We start from the raw sequence: 13,255 nt of genomic DNA on the forward strand, positions 1-13,255 counted from the left end.
TATGATTTTCCTCGAGACCTCTAAAATACTCATCTACGTATATAACTTCTTCGTTTGATGAAAAACGTCTGCCACGTAGGAATTTTTTGAGGTCTGCCGCAATTCGTAGCGTAACTCCTTCAATTTGGCGATTGCAAGAACACCTTTGTGAGCTGATGCATTGTCCTGGTGAAAAATGACTGTTTTCCAGTCGATCCAAAAGGTTTGAGTAATGCTCTCCTCTTATTGTTTCCCTGATTTGAAGGTAATCTATGAACAAAATTCCTGTTGCATCCCAAAAAACGAATGCCTTGACGACTTTGGCTGCTTCGGAGCTGAACAACCGGGCTCAGTCAACCCTGCGATTTGTTGTCCCAATGTAGGACCATGGTCGTAAACCCAAGTCGCATCCATGGTTACAGATCGACCCACAAAGTCAGTTTTATTTTATGCAAACGATCCAAATGTTGTTGAGAAGTTTTGATCCGAATTTAACGAATGCCTCCTTAAAGACGCCTTTAAGACGTACCGTTGTCTAACACAAGAAGTTTGGAAGACGTCTTTCAAGACATCTTAAAAAAGACTGTGGTAATTACCCCCTGGTAGCACAAAATATTGTATACACATTCATATGATATTCTAATGAGATTCAATCTGTTTTTAATATTCAAATATACATACAATATTTATTTTACAATAATAGCAAATATTTTTTTTTAAATATGCATGAAATATCTATTTCATATTACGAGAAAAACATTTTTTTTCTAAATATAAAATGAATCTTTATTTCATATTAGAAATTATTTTATGTTTAACGTTTAATATGGAAAAATATTTTTTCCAGAATATGCTGGAAGACGTACACAGTTACACACCTTCCATATTACGAATGAAATATTGGTTTCAAATATAATATAAATCTTTATTTAATATATTGGAAGTAAAATGTTTACGTTTAATGTACTTCGAATTCGTGTGTGTCACTTAATCGACATACATTTATATTATAAGAATATTAATTAACACATTACACCGACCGGTGATTATTGCATAATTTTGAAAAATCTATGGTACATGGCTAAACACTTTTTAATGGAACCATCAATAGCAACAGCAAATTTTCTTGTGAACTAACAAGTCACCCTCAATAACGTCATCTAATAGTTTCATTTAAGATGGGAACGTAAAAGAAAATTTCTATACTTTTCTTTGGCACAGCACAATTATTGAAAATCCTATTAATAGGCTTCCGGTAGGTAAAGTGTTAAGTAATGTTCTTATTATGTGCGACAAAATTGTTGCACAAAAAATAATCGTAGCTCCTACGCAGTGTGTCCAGACAGGGGTAATCGAAAAGGAATCGGGGGGAATACAAGTACCCCCTCTCTGATGACCAGAGTAATATGTGACACGTTGCGCGACGAGAATAGAATGAGGCGAATGGAAGACACGTTGCGCGTGCGCGATAGGGACTGAACGGTGGAATAGGATAGTGGAAGGGGATAAGGTGGAGAGCCTGGAGGGGGAAATGAAGTTAAAACCAACTTCATTCTGGCCACACTGCTCGTACGTCTTACCCAATGTGATTAAAAAGTTCGTAACAATCATGGATATAGGAATTAGCAACACTCCTTATAGCATTCCTGGAACATGCAGAGTTTGGAGATTAGACTCGCAGCTCTAGAAAATACAGGGTGTTTCACGCAATTGTTTCAGGCCATAACTCCGTTAGTAATGCATTTACGAAAAAATATCAAAAGAGGAAAATAAATGGTTCGAAGAGCGTAGGCTCTTAGATTTTTTTTAGGTGCAACTGTGCATGTGCAATTAATAATTGCATCATTTCTTTAAATATAAATGCATATTTTTTTGTTGCACTAATGTTTTAAGTACGATTGAAGTACTTAAGAAAATATGTATATACATATCTCTTCGTCGTTAATATACTAATAGGATGCTTCATTAAAAAGAAAAGTAGTTTGATTTTTACCTAAAAAATTTTTTAATAGAAGTTTATCTCTGCTAATAATTATATGATTTGATATGAAGGCTGAAGAAAAGAAAGAAAGGCTCAAAAGCCATTACAAGAATAAAAAGCGAATGTCACAATGTAAGTTCACATGGCTCAGCGTGAAAGCTCATCATCACGTCAACGGTAGTCCCGAGTTCGAATCCCGCCAACTGCATAAAAATTTCTGGATTTTAATAAGCTCCTTAGCTTATATTTTCGAAACATTCAATTTACATTTCTCGTATATGTATACAATATTCAGATCCAATATTTCTCTCATATGAAATAGTGTGGCTTAAAAAATATTTTTCCGATATTTGAAAAAAATATTTATCCAATATTTTTGTGCTACTAGGATAGTCACCGATGAAAGCATCTCCTTCGCTACAGCGAGGTTAATAATTAATGTAACAAATAATACAAGGTTGGATATTTCCTTTGGATCGTCTCTCTTGCTACCAGGAGGTTAAAAATCAATTTTATTTGCATCCATCTCCTTTGCTACAAGGAAGTTAAAGATTCATCTAAAAAATATACAAGGTAGAATATTTGATTTGGATCAGCTCTCTTGCTACCAGGAGGTTAAAAATAAATTTTATTTGGATCCATATCCTTAGCTACAGGGGGGTTCAAATTCACGTAAAAAATATGCGGGTTAAATATTTGGTTTGGATCGTCTCGGTTGCTACAGGGAATTTAAAGATAAAATTGCAAAATGCACAGGGTTAAATTTTTCATTTGTAAACGGTCATGTGGAAGACAGAGCGTCGCGTCGCGCCGGCGCGTTGCAGAAGCGGTGAATCTATGAATGGAGGCGAGCCTCGGATCAGTCGGCAGGCAAGGACGACTAATTATAGCGTTAGTATCTCTCAGCTTCGTTTTGTACATTAACCACGCACCGTATATACTATATATACATATTACGTGTATACACATTACACATATTATATATTTATATACAGCGCCGGTGTCCTAGTAACCGTGGCACGGAGAACGAGGAGTGTTTCTCGTACGAGCGTAATTCGAAACTGTAGGACGAGATTGTTTAGCCTGAAGTTTCACTTTCGTCGAAGCCAGACTTAACCCTTAGCCACCGAGGTTGACTCTCACTACCCCAATCCTTTCTTGGCTCGGTAAAAGTAACATTCTTCCGACCCAACCAACTAGCACGCTAAACCCTACGCTCTTGTCAGCGAGTATCCATTCTATTCACAATACAATGCAAATTGCCTCTATCCATTTATTGTCATTTTAGAAATTTTATAGAGAAAATCAGCTGCCCTCCTATTCTATCGCGAACGCTGGGACCAGAGCATTAAAACCTGACAAAATAAAAAATAATGCATGGGGAAAAAACTTCGTGGAGGGCACAATTTGAACCCTAGCATATCCACTTTTTCATTTTTCACGACCACAGTTTGCAACCAAAAAATCTGAAAAAATTCTATAAAACGCGTCTTAAGACCCGACACGTGCCACATTTTTTTCTGAATTTCAGAAAACATCCGAGAGCGAAAAAAACTTTGTGGAGGGCAGGATTTGAAACCTAGCATATCCACATTTTCATTTTTCACGACCACAGTTTGCAACCAAAAAATCTGGAAAAATTCTATAAAACGCGTCTTAAGACCCGACACGTGCCACATTCTTTTCAGAATTTTAGAAAACATCCGAGAGCGAAAAAAAACTTTGTGGAGGACAGGATTTGAACCCTAGCATATCCACATTTTCATTTTTCACGACCACAGTTTGCAACCAAAAAATCTGAAAAAATTCTATAAAACGCGTCTTAAGACCCGACACGTGCCACATTTTTTCAGAATTTCAGAAAACATCCTAGAGCGGAAGAAAACTTCGTGGTGGGCACGATTTGAACTCTAGCATATCCACTTTTTCATTTTTCACGACCACAGTTTGCAACCAAAAAATCTGGAAAAATTCTATAAAATGCGTCTTAAGACCCGACACGTGCCACATTTTTTTCAGAATTTTAGAAAACATCCGAGAGCGAAAAAAAACTTTGTGGAGGACAGGATTTGAACCCTAGCATATCCACATTTTCATTTTTCACGACCACAGTTTGCAACCAAAAAATCTGGAAAAATTCTATAAAACGCGTCTTAAGACCCGACACGTGCCACATTTTTTTCTGAATTTCAGAAAACATCCGAGAGCGGAAGAAAACTTCGTGGTGGGCACGATTTGAACTCTAGCATATCCACTTTTTCATTTTTCACGACCACAGTTTGCAACCAAAAAATCTGAAAAAATTCTATAAAACGGGTCTTAAGACCCGACACGTGCCACATTTTTTTCAGAATTTTAGAAAACATCCGAGAGCGGAATATGAGCGGAAAAGCGCGAAATCTAACTTACCCTATAACTACCCTCACGGGCAAGCTAGAGTGTTGAAATTTTACTCGGATGGGTTTTTATTGGTTAGCTTTCGAATGGTTCAAGAGCCATCTTAATCGGCTAGGCCCTCTGTTTCGTACGCGCCATCTAGATCTTCATTACGCCAATTGTGGTAATTACCGCGAACTTCCAACCACCCTCGGCATTAATTTTATCGAGTTCCGTGAAGTCGTTCGTCTACTTCGCGCTCTTAACCTTAATAAGTTCTTAATGGGCCGAGGAGCCACACACAGATAAATTTCGTTTGCAAATAGAGCCGCTGTCTACCCATCCCCTAAGTTAAGGGCAGCCATGAAGCTCAGTCGCTTTGGAATCGATCCAAGGCGATGTGTGTCGGTTCTAAACAAGATCGCAGAGCTGGGAGGCCCGTATATCGGAGCCCGAGCAAGGATGCGAGGGGATAACGCGATTATCCTCGAATCCGACTTCGGTACTCCATGGTTCTACTTTTCGAATTGCATCTCGCTGCGTGCATACGTATTGCGTTCGGAGCATTGGATTCCGAGAGACACACACACACACACACAGAGGGAGAGGCGGGGGTACTCCTGCAATAGAGGACGCGACCCAGTTTGACGGTGACGTAAAGCAGCTCAGGATTGAAATTCAGGAAGGACACGACGAATCGTTGGTCTTTGCCCCTCCAGCCACTCTGCATCATCTCCCACTTGCATCCCGTTGCTCGGGTTACCAGCGGAGTCGCCTACTTTCTTCGAAATATGAATTTCAAACAGGACTATACTACGAACGAACAAGGAAAAGTATTTCGCGCGACGCGACGCGACGCAACGTGCCGAGTGTTCGACGTTCATCCTTGACCCGCTCGCAGCACGCGGGACTCGGCGCAGATGCCCTGTAATTATATCATCGCGTAGCCCGAGCGTAGCCCGGGACACATCGACCCATTTTTCTGCTGGAGAACCGTGGATGGAACTCGTCTGACAAGGAGAATGCAAAGCCTTCGCGTCACAGATTTAGTTGAGACTTTACAGAGTTATAGACCTCGTTCCCCTGATTACGAAAATACCCCATTATAGGTAGTCCAGTCAATGAATGCTCATAATAGTCCAGTCGCCAGGTACTTTTAATAGGAAAGTATCCGAACTTAATGAAATTTTGACACGTCATTTAGGGGTACTCTGGGGTGTCGAATCTCAGTTTTCGACCTCGAGGACCCTGTGCTAACTTGGGGAGGGGGAAAAAACCACGATTTTTAATACCTTGTTTTGGTTTTTCGCCTATTACTCAAAAACTGTGGGTCCTATGAACTTTTGTCTTCCATTTTTGCAAAGAGCATTAAATTTCCTTCAAATTTCACTAGTTAAACGTCTTTTTTTATGCAATAGGTACCGAGAAACAGCCGTTCAAAATTAGGAAATGTTTCAAAATATCACTTTGAGCCACACATTGTGACATTTAGCAGGAAATTGCAGGTTTTTGGCTCACAAATTTAGTTTTTCGACATATCTACATATAATCTACATACTATGTATACCCCTTACATTTTCACATCCCTCTTCGGACACCCCCCCCCCCCGGAAGACGAATTTGAGAAATACGTAAAAAAAGTCTCTCTTTCTCCGAAAACCCTAACGTTGTACTCTTATCAATCTGACTTCACATGGTTTGGAGGGCGGGTTTTTTTTCTCCAAAAACCTGCAATTTCCTGCTAAATGTCACAATGTATAGCTCAAAATAACATTTTGAGAAACATTTCTTAATTTTGAACGCCTGTTTCTCAGTACCTATTGGATCGAAAAATACGTCTGACTAGTGAAATTTGAAGGAAATTTAATACTCTTTCCAAAAATGAAAAAAAAACGTTCGTAGGACTCATAGTTTTTGAGTTATAGGCGAAATACCAAAAACAGGTATAAAAAATCGTGGTTTTTTCCCCCTCCCCAAGTTCGCACAGGGTCCTCGAGGTCGAAAACTCAGATTCGACACCCCAGAGTACCCCTAAATGACGTATCAAAATTTCATTAAGTTCGGAATACTTTGCAGGTAGACGCCCTTTTTTCGACCTGGCGACTGGACTTTCAAGATCGAAAAAGACGTCGACGTTGGAAAGTTGAAAGAGTGGTTTCTCAAGATAAAAGTCTGCTCTATCGCGTGGTGCAATTCGATTTTCCGCTGGACCCTAAGACCCTTATTTTTTTTTTAACTTGAAAAATATCCTCAAAAATGTGTACAAAAGTGATGCCTCTCCGTCTTTAATGATTGTTTAAACATGTTTAAACAATCATAATGTATTACTATTGCACATCACTGGATTCGGGAAAGTCTAGAGAATCTTTTGCTGTAAAGAATAATACAATATCTTTTATAATAACATCATAATATCTGTTCAAAGTCGAAAAACGTGTTTTTTTTCAAACTCAAATTTCTCAAAAACTGTGCGTGTAGGAGAAAAATTAAGACCAGATTCGGAATCAGCGCTAAAAACTGTATAAGATACACCCAACAGTTATATGGAAACATTTTTGTTGTTGGACAGTGTAATTTTCTCTGTCTTTCCCTATATTCGTCAGTTGCCACTTAATTTCCTAATTTTGAACGCCTGTCTCTCGGTGCCTATTTGGTCGAAAAAAATGATTGACCAGTGAAATTTGAAGGAAATTTAATGCTCTTTCCAAAAATGCAAGACAAAAGTTCATAGGACCCACAGTTTTTGAGTAATAGGCGAAAAACCAAAACAAGGTATTAAAAATCGTGGTCTTTTCCCCCTCCCCAAGTTAGGACAGGGTCCTCGAGGTCGAAAACTGAGATTCGACACCCCAGAGTATCCCTAAATGACGTGTCAAAATTTCATTAAGTTCGGAATACTTTCCGAATAGACTGCTTTTTTTCGACCTGCCGACTGGACTATAAGGTGGGCAGTGGGCATAGAGGGAAATAGAAGGAACACAATTTTTAACTTTGGGACTTTGTTTAGACTAGTTAGGAGATAAACATACTAAAAGTCCCTACTCCTAGGAGGTGAGCGGTGTACAGGGGGGCACGTAGAAGGTCCCCTTTCTCGGTTTTCCGCTTATATCTCGGAAACTATGTATCCTAGCGATAATACCATTCCATACAAAATTAAAGCTGACATAATGTGCTACACGATTGATTCCATTCAGTTTTTCGCCATCTCGCATAGTTTCCGAGATATCCGAGCTCAACGTTTGAGCCTCACGTTTTTTTGCCTTATTTGATTAGCTAACTATTCTGCACAATTAGCGAACTTTGAGCGCGGATATCTCGGAAACTATGCGAGACAGCGAAAAACTGAATGGTATCAATCTTATAGCCCATTTTGTCAGCTTTAATTTTATATAGAATGGTCTTATCGCTAGGACGCATAATTTCCGAAATATAAACGGAAAACCGAAAAGTGGGACCTTCTACGTGCATTTGAAGTTGATATTGAAAAATTGAAGTTGAATTTGAGAAATTGATGTTGAAACTGAAAAATTGAAGTTGAAATTGAGAAATTGATGTTGAAACTGAAAAATTGAAGTTGAAATTGAAAAATTGATGTTGAAATTGAGAAATTGATGTTGAACCTCAAAAATTGAAGTTGAAATTGAAAAATTGATATTGACAATGAAAAATTGAAGTTGAAAGTGATGTTAAATTGAAAAATTAAGGTTGAAATTGAAATTGGAAATGAAGTTTTGAAATTGAAAATAAAATCGAAAAAGTGAGGTTGAAATTGGAAAATTGAAGTTCAAGTTGAAATTGAAAAATTGAAGTTGAAATCGAAGAGTTGATATTGATCTCGAAATTGAAAAATTGAAGTTGAAATGGAAATTGAAAAATTGAAGTTGAGATCGAACAGTTGAAATTGAAAAATTCAAGTTGAAATCGAACAGTTGAAATGGAAATTGAAGTTGAAATTTGAAAATTTCAAGAGTTGAAATTGAAGTTGGAATCGAAGAGTTCAAATTGAATTTGAAATTTGAAAAATTGAAGAGTTGAAATTGATGTTGAAATCGAAGAAGTTAAAATTGAAGTTGAAATGGAAATTGAAGCTGAAATTGAAATTTGAAAAATTGAAGAGTCGAAGTTGAAATGGAAATTGAAAAATTGTAGTTGAAATAGAAGAGTTGAAATTGCTGTTGAAATTTGAAAAAATGAGGAGCACGTAGAAAAATGAAAAAGAATATTTATAAAAAATGTCGACACGGGAGATTTATATGTATTTATATTTATATTATTATTTATATGTATATTCTCAGGGGAAAGAGATCTATAAATCTGTAAAGTCTCAACTAAATCTGTGACGCGAGGGCTTTGCATTCTCCGTGAGACGAACGGAGAACCGCCTCCGAGCTCTCTACTGGGTCACGCTCCGATATTTTTCCAATCGGGCCAAAGTCCCGGAAACCTTCTCCGCGCCAGGGAAACTTTCCCGAGCCGATCCAACTGGGACGAAGACGGTTGCAACCCTCTCGGTGGAAAGGTCAATCGTTGACCCGGCCGCTCCGGAGAAGCTCCTCGAATACATTATCGGATGTGCAAATTAATATTCGCGACCCTCCGTTTATCTCGAATTCATTATCTTTTCCGTGCTACGCTTTGTGGCTGGCGACCCTCAAGGATCGGAAAGAGGACGATTTTAACAGGATGCTGATGGTCGAGACTAAATCAGCTCAACGGTTTTTTAAATGTACTTGGTCTGGACTCGCTGATCTTCTCATTGCTCCCAATTCATATTGAAATTGAAGGCGTTTAGAGTAAAGTAGACTGTACATCACTGCTGTAGAAGAATAGAGAATTATGTAGATGCATCTTCTACGGCAGTAAGTGCGCAATCTCTTGCAGCAATGCTTTCCACGTTTATTGTATTGTACATTTACTACAACGAGGCATCTAGCTTGATCACCTCGGATTAATAAAACTCTCTAAACACCTCCGAAATTATGCGTTGTACAAAGAAATGATTTCTACAGGTGTCACGTGATATCAAGCGGGACATGCTGTAGTGTGTACACGATTTTATTAAAAGTGGAAGCATTTGAGCGATTCAAAGGCCGTCTTTGACTTCTTAAATGGAACTGTATACTTTTTTATGCACCAAAGTTTTTTATATTCTCTATAAAATTAACTTCCCTGTAGCAAATAGTCCAGTCGCCAGGTCGAAAAAAGGGCGTCTACCTGGAAAGTATTCCGAACTTAATGAAATTTTGGCACGTCATTTCTGAGTTTTCAACCTCGTGGACCCTGTGCTAACTTGGGGAGGGGGAAAACACCACGATTTTTGTTACCTGTTTTTAGTATTTCGTCTATAATCAAAAACTATGGGTCCTACGAACTTTTCCTTTTCATTTTTGAAAAGAGTGTTAAATTTCCTTCGAATTTCACTGGTCCAACGTATTTTTTGACCCAATAGGTACCGAGAGACAGGTGTTCAAAATTAGGAAATGTTTCCCAAAATGACATTTTGAGCCTTACAACGTAAGGGGTATACATAATAGTATGTAGATTATATGTAGATGTGTTGAAAAACTAAAATTATGAGCCAAAAACTTGCAATTTCCTGCTAAATGTCATAATGTGTGGCTCAAAATGTCATTTTGAGAAACATTTCCTAATTTTGAACACCTGTCTCTCGGTACCTATTCGGTAAAAAAATACGTTGAAACAGTGAAATTCGAAGGAAATTTAATGCTCTTTTCAAAAATGAAAAGGAAAAGTTCGTAGGACCCATAGTTTTTGAGTTATAGGCGAAATACCAAAAACAGGTAATAAAAATCGTGGTTTCTTCCCCCTCCCTAAGTTAGCACAGGGTCCTCGAGGTCGAAAAAACTCAGATTCGACTCCCCAGAGTACCCTCAAGTGACGTGCCAAAATTTCATTAAGTTCGGAACACTTTCCAGGTAACAGTACCTGGCGACTGGACTAAAAGGAGATGGATGCTAATAAAATTTATTTTTAATCTCCTAGTAGCAAGGAAGATGCTCCAAATGAAATCAGGGCCCGCTCTACGGACATTTGTCCGGGCCGCGAAAATTTACGGGCGCCATTTTGGCTGTAACTGTGAGAAAAATATTGATGTGTTAAATACCCAATTAATAGAAAATTTGCTTTTATTAAAATTTAAATACAATGATTTGATTTGAATTGAAGATAAAAAGTATGTACCTTTATAAAAAAAATATACAGGGTGGTCCACACAACTTGCACACCTATAATAACTTCCAAAGTATGCGTTGCACGAAAAAGTTTTGTATACAGAAGTTGCATGTTCTGAAGGGGTACATTATATAGTGTATTTATTTTTTTTATAGACGGTCGCGTAAAGGACATATGAAGGTCAACTTAATTTTTTTAAATGGAATGAGGTATTTTTTAATACTATGTATGTCGGAAAGTTAGTAGTTCAGGAGATATTTCAATTTTAATAACTCTAAAACACCATTACCGTCGTAGTAACATAAGACGTTACACAAGTAAGTAAACCCGTACAACAAGTAAGTTGAAACTGAAAAATTGAAATTGAAGAGTTTAAATTAAAAAATTGAAGTTGAAATTGAAGATGAAGGGTTGATATTGAAACTGAAGTTGAAATTGAAAAATTGACGTTGAAATGGAAGAGTTAAAATTGAAGTTGAAATGGAAAAATTGAAGTAGAAGAGTTGATATTGAAAGTTGAAATGGAAGAGTTGAAATTAAAGTTGAAATGGAAAGATTGAAGTTGAAAATATAGTTGAAGAGTTGATATTGAAAGTTGAAGTTCAAATGGAAAAATTGATGATGAAATTGAAATTGAAGAATCGAAATTAACGAATTGAAATTGAAAAATTGAAATTGAACAGTTGAAATTAACGAAATGAAATTGAAAAATTGCAGTTGAAAAGGAAGTGTAGAGATTGAAATTGAAGTTGAAATGGAAGAGTTAAAATTGAAGTTGAAATGGAAAAATTGAAGTAGAAGAGTTGATATTGAAAGTTGAAATGGAAGAGTTGAAATTCAAGTTGAAATGGAAGAGTTAAAATTAAAGTTGAAATGGAAAGATTGAAGTTGAAAATAGAGTTGAAGAGTTGATATTGAAAGTTGAAGTTGAAATGGAAAAATTGATGTTGAAATTGAAATTGAAGAGTTGAAATTAAAATATTGACGTTGAAATTGAACAGTTAAAATTAACGAAATGAAATTGAAAAATTGATGTTGGAATTGAAGTTGAAATTGAGAAAGTGATGTTGAAACCGAAAAATGGAAGTGGAAATTGAAAAAGTGAGGTGGTATTTGATAAATTCATGTTAAAAGTCAAAAATTGAAGTGAAAGTTAAAAACTTGAAGTTAAAATTAACGAAATGAAATTGAAAAATTGATGTTGGAATTGAAGTTGAAATTGAGAAAGTGATGTTGAAACCGAAAAATGGAAGTGGAAATTGAAAAAGTGAGGTGGTATTTGATAAATTCATGTTAAAAGTCAAAAATTGAAGTGAAAGTTAAAAACTTGAAGTTAAAATTGAAAAATTGGTATTGACAATGAAAAATTGAAGTTGAAAGTGATGTTGAAATTGAAAGATTGAAGTTGAAAATTAAGTTTTGAGATTGAAGATAAAATGGAAAAATTGAGGTTGAAATTGGAAAATTGAAGTTGAACTTGAAAAAGTGAAGTTCAAATTTGAACAGTAATGTTGGAATTGAAGTTGAAATTGAGAAATTGATGTTGAAACTGAAAAAGTGAAGTGGATTTTGAAAAATTGATGTTGAAATTGAAGTTGAAACTGAAAAATGGAAGTCGAAATTGAAAAAGTGAAGTTGAAGTTGAAATTGGAGAATTGAAATTGAATCAAAAACACTAACTCGAACAAATAATACCAAAGTGAAGTTTGAGCGCGGATATCTCGGAAACCATGCGAGAGATCGAAAAACTTGATAGAATCAGTCTCATGGCTCGTTTTGTCAGCTTTAATTTTGTATAGAATGGTCTTATCGCTAGGACGCATACTTTCCGAGATATAAGCGGAAAATCGAAAAAGGGGACCTTCTACGTGCCCCCTGCACTTCGCTCACCTCCTAGAAGTGGGGACTTTTAGTATGTTTATCTCCTAACTAGTCCAAACACAGACCCAAAGTTAAAAATTGTGTTCCTTCCATTTCCCTCTACAACTTTTCGTTGACTGGACTATTCCTGTAGCAAAGAAGATGGTTCCAAATAAAATTTATTTTTAACCTCCTGGTAGCAAGGGAGATGATCCAAATGAAATATCCAACCTTGTATTTTTGTTACATTAATTATTATTAACCTCGCCGTAGCAAAGGAGATGCTTCCATCGGTGAGGCTGTAACTTGAAGTTGCGATTGTAACTGGAGTACTCAAGAAGATGGCTCTAAGCAATTCCCTTTTATGTACTTCGATCTTGACAATGTAACAATCTCGAGCTGCGGTGAAACGACTAGACTCCGTATCTCGGAAATGCAAGGAGAAGGTATTAACATTTTCCATTTATTTCTACCAGAGAGAATTTTGAAATTGTCGTGGCGTGCGACAACTGGAAAATTGGAAAATCATAGGAAGAACCCGTATGTGGCTAAATTATATCTCGTCTCCCGCCTTGATCACGTTCTAAAATAAAGGATGACGAATACCTATACGGGCAGCTAACGAAAGTTTCACAGATGATAAAAGGACACCGCGGTACACACCTGTCCAGACATTCTAACATTCGCTCGCGAAGAATGCATAACTACTCTGAAGTCAGTTGATGATGCTTTCAACGTAACTCTATCGGCTCGGTAATGGTAACTAACGACTACAGGGACAGGGACTGAAAGCTTCCTGGAGAAAGATACGACTCTGAAATATACTCGAGCTTTATACACCGGGTGGACCGATAACTTTCAATAACC

The 13,255-nt window shown here is 37.0% G+C and overlaps 1 protein-coding gene across 3 annotated transcripts in view; it reads right to left on the reverse strand.

Annotated features, from left to right (window-relative positions):
• Cbl (E3 ubiquitin-protein ligase CBL) overlaps nucleotides 1-13,255 on the reverse strand; it is a 134,625-nt gene that overhangs the window by 62,354 nt on the left and 59,016 nt on the right. The window lies entirely within an intron of this gene.

This window comes from Lasioglossum baleicum, chromosome 18 (genome assembly GCF_051020765.1).
Source record: "Lasioglossum baleicum chromosome 18, iyLasBale1, whole genome shotgun sequence".
In the NCBI taxonomy this organism is placed as follows: Eukaryota; Metazoa; Arthropoda; class Insecta; order Hymenoptera; family Halictidae; genus Lasioglossum; species Lasioglossum baleicum.